Raw genomic sequence first — 5,048 nt, forward strand, 5'->3', positions numbered from 1 at the left:
TAACAAGTTAATAACCTATTGACAAAATATTAATGTATCTAAAGTTGATACCTCATAAAACTTGATTTAAAAATACGCTTTGATAGGATGTGAAGAACCAAAGAAAAGAAAAAAAAAGCAGGTAAAAAAAAGAAAAAAGAATATAACTATACATGCTAAACATGCAAATCATTTCAAATTCACATAATTAATATGCATGGCAACAGTATCACAGCTTCAGTATTAATAGGTGACAATGTTACTGGTGTTATGAGAGCAAGAGGGTGCAGAGGTGTGATCTAAATGTGAGATACAGGAAGAACTTATAATACACACTGCACATCAGACAATCTCTCACCCACACAGCATGGATCTCAGTCCACTACATGCACTGCTCTGTAAGTAATGTCCTTCTCTCTCTCTCATTTTCCCATCTTTCATTTCTAAGTGACATCATTTCTTAGAAAAAAATATGTTGGAAACTGATGTCCTGAGAAATCAGCAGTTTACCTCTAAAATAAAAGCTAGAACTATTCTACAATAGTACAGTCTATGCTACGTATAACAGGGCTCCAGGCTCAATTTTATCATTTATTGTACTGATAGAACTAATTTTTTGGCCAGTGACAGCAACTGATTTAATAAAATACTTCTATGTATATTATATTCTGATATAAAATATATAAACAGAAAAATAACAAATATTATTCTTTTCTATATGGGACTTCTTAATTATTTTTTTGAACACTTTCAAAATTTCTTAAGATGAATGAATTTTCAAACATATTATAAAATGAAGCTGTGAAAATACTGAATAGTGATCAAGTCTAAAATCCACATCTATTTACAATCAAGAAACATGGTTGGATAAAAAAACAAAGAATTGGCCCTCGTGTCAGAATCTCCTGTAATGAGAGTTTCAAGCTAAAGGCTTTCAAAGTAGTCATACCATTTGTCCAACTATTTTTTTTTTCTTTCTTTCTTTCTTTCTTTCTTTCTTTCTTTCTTTAATCAACCAAAAATGAGTTGAGATGTTGAAACAAAAAAAAAAAAAAAAAATAGATGCATAAATAAATTTTAAAAAGGTTGTCTGTAAAATTAAAACTGTAGCTATTGCGTTCTAAGTAGCTTTACCAACCCAGCCAAGAGAGGAAAGAGAATTTGCATTATTTGTATAATTATTTGCATTATTTTTGTGACTTTCATTATTTATTTATGACTTTTTCTGTCTTTACAATACTTGACTGATTTGACTGTTGAGGAATCATAGCCTATTTTGAATTTGATACATTTATTTTTGTAATACTGACTTGATACACAGTGAATGTAACCATAGAATTATAAGCATATATCTCACTTCATAGTTCATGGCAACTCGGGATTTGCTAGCAATTTGTAACCACATTATTCCTCTGTTTAGATAATTACTGTACTTTTTATCTTTTTCATCTTTTTCTCATTTTCTCAGTTATATCACTGTCTGACATTGATGTGTATGTATGTACATGTTATTTATACATATGACATGCAATCACATACAGCCCCATTGCTATAAACTGAATATAAATTCAGTGATAAGTCATGTTGCAGTGAGACAGTGTTGTATTGTATATGTATCAGTGAGAGAATTTGTCAGTGGGAGATTTAAGATCCTGAGTGTCTCATGTCTTCTCTGAACAAACGATAGAACAGTTTATTCACTTCCTCTAACCCAGAGTTCATCACAACATATCAGACACTTGTTTTCGCAATTTTTTTTCTAAGATAAACAATAAACCACATAGCATGAGAAGTTTTAATATTGAAAGTTACATGTTCCCATCTTTACATCGTTTATATGAAGACACTGTTCAATTCATCGGCGTCATATCATATTGATCAGGAAATGGCCGCACTGAATTTCTTTAGAACTGAAAACCATCTAGTGAGAAAAAATCAGCTCAGACACAATGTGATCTAATGTGTGTGGTGTTGTAACACAGACCTGTTTATTATCTGTATGTAGTTTAACTGGTGCATGTGCTCAGTGCTGGTAAAGGAACTGCATGTTGACTGTTTCTTTTGGGTGAACTCTGGTTGAGGGTAAAGATGTAATGTCTGGTGATGTGAGGTCAGGAATACACAGGAAGTCACCCTTGACAGGACTGAACTTGTTTCTTTGACTCCTCTAGTTAATGAACGTTATTTTACTTGTGTTCTTAGTGATGCTCAGTCCAGACTGTAGTTTATAGTGATATGAGAGAAGATTCTCCTGATCTATATGCGGCCTTTGACACTTTAAATGTCAGATGATTTCAGAATACAACAATGCCAAGGAAACCTATTAACTGAATGAGAGCTTAAGATTGTTTTTCTTGTCTTTTTTTATGATTATTGTTAGTGGTGGATTGTGGCATTTCAGCTCAACAGGCCTGTGACAGTAGCAGATCTAAGTACATAAGGTCTATAATAAGCCCACACATGGTGCATGGTGCCTGCCAGCAGAGCAGAGATGAGAGTTTGTGGTTTCTGTTCTAGTTCTTCACACATGTAGATTTAGACCAGTGGGTGTATGAGCCACCTCTTCTCTGAAAGCTTCCTCTCTCTCATGTCTCAGTAAAGACTATCGCTATATTTATGGCTGATGAGCGAGAGAAACTTCTGCTGTACATGTATTTATAGTCTGTAAAAAACTAGCACCTCTGTAATCAGCAAAGGGCCTTCATCTACCTCTATTCTCTCTCTTATTTGTAATCAGAATTTAATTTTATCTCATTTGTTTTTATTTATTTATTTATTTATTGGCCATTTCATTATATGGTGGCTCATAATGTAGTGTAATAACAACATCAGCCACTAGACTAGAGTGTTAAAATGCATCACTGATAGACATAGGCCTACTATTCCAGTGTTTTTAATAGCCGATAGATTATGTTCAGACTTGGTGCCTTGCTCATCATCTGAAACTCTACACTGTTTCCATTTTGGCTAACAGAAATGTTGCCAAAAGATTTAGGAAAAAAAAAAAAGTTCAGAACCCACACATTTTAAGATATAATTATACCATATGTTAAATAAATTTGATTTCAAATGGAGCTCAACAGTTATTGAGTATCTGGGGATTCAAATACCTAAAGACATCACTAAAATATTTGAGAGTAACTATGGTCCCATAAATAAAAACATAAAACTGGATATTGACAGGTGGTCTCAACTGCCCCTAGATATCAGATAAGGATAGAAACAATAAAAATGAATGTGCTCCCTCGAATCTTATATTTCTCTCAGTGCCCACTAGTTAAAGCAACACTGAAACAATTTAATGAATGGGACAGGTGTATTTTTAGATCCATTTGGAGTGGTAGAAGGCCAAGAATTCAGTTCAAGACACTGCAACTGTGGAAAGACAAAGGGGGTAGATCTTTTCCATGTTTAATAGACAACTACAAAACAACACAGTTAAGACCCCTAGCGTACTGCTGTAACTCAGAGTATATAGCAAAGTGGAAAGACTTGGAACTGCCACAGTTAGATATCCCATTACAATCTCTTCCAGCAACTGTCACAATTAGATATCCCATTACAGTCTCTACCAGCAACTGTCACAGTTAGATATCCCATTACAGTCTCTATTAGGAACTGTCACAGTTAGATATCCCATTACAATCTCTGTTAGGAACTGTCACAGTTAGATATCCCATTACAATCTCTATTAGGAACTGTCACAGTTAGATATCCCATTACAGTCTCTATTATGAACTGTCACAGTTAGATATCCCATTACAATCTCTGTTAGGAACTGTCACAGTTAGATATCCCATTACAATCTCTATTAGGAACTGTCACAGTTAGATATCCCATTACAATCTCTGTTAGGAACTGTCACAGTTAGATATCCCATTACAGTCTCTATTAGGAACTGTCACAGTCAGATATCCCATTACAATCTCTGTTAGGAACTGTCACAATTAGATATCCCATTACAATCTCTATTAGGAACTGTCACAGTTAGATATCCCATTACAGTCTCTATTAGGCCGCGAGATTCTGTCTGAGCAGCACTCTAATAGTTTACATCAATGGACTAAAGTTCCTCTTAGAATCTGGTTGAAGAAGTGTCAATCATCACTCCTTGAAAGACAGTCTTGACTGTCTAGATGGGACATGTTTAAACACTTGGCATCACTTCTTGCTGTTCTATTTCATCAATGGGAGAATCGTATAGCTCTCAGAAACACTCAGACATACATTTTTTTTTTCAGATATTTACAAGCCAGGGCCTATTTCAATGAGGAGATAAAACTTAGGGAGAAATGTAAAATAGCTATAATTAACATATTTATTGACACGTATAACATAAAAAACAATATGAAACTTGTCTGAACGTTATGCTCAAGAATTCAATCCGCGAAAAAGAACATTCAACAGAATGCAATACAGAACATCTTTGGTAATGATATTGGTTGTTCTTTTTCTACAATCTGCTTGGGCAATAATGCAGACAATTTATTGGTGCAAGACAAACACCTATTAAAGATACTATTAGCAGCCAGTAAAAAAGCTGTAACATGAATATTATTACAGAATGAGCCTCCTACGGGGACTGAATGGATAGAAATTGTGAATGATATTCCACATATGGAAAGAATGACCGTTTTGTTAAATCTGCATGCTGACAAATTTTTGAAATACTGGGAAAAAATCATTGTCTTTCTGACCTGCTGTGAGGATTGAGAATGTATCTCCACTAGTACAATGTTTGTATGAACACACAGCTGACCAGCCTTTTTTGTTGTGTTGTGTTGTATGTTTGTGATTTTCTATAAAAATAAAGTATTAAAAAAAAGAAGAATTATAAATACTTGTCTTTAGAGTGAGAAGCTGGAGATCTGTAAAAGACACCATCATTTCATTTTCATCATCACTCTGTGTGTCTGCAGAGGTGTGATCTAAATGTGAGAATATATATGAGGTCATAACACACACTGTACATCAAACAGTCTCTCACTCGTAGAGCATGGAGCTGAGTCCACTACATGTACTGCTCTGTGACAATGATATCTCTATGTCATTTTATCAGTGATATCACT

Source organism: Chanos chanos, chromosome 7, assembly GCF_902362185.1.
Source record: "Chanos chanos chromosome 7, fChaCha1.1, whole genome shotgun sequence".
In the NCBI taxonomy this organism is placed as follows: Eukaryota; Metazoa; Chordata; class Actinopteri; order Gonorynchiformes; family Chanidae; genus Chanos; species Chanos chanos.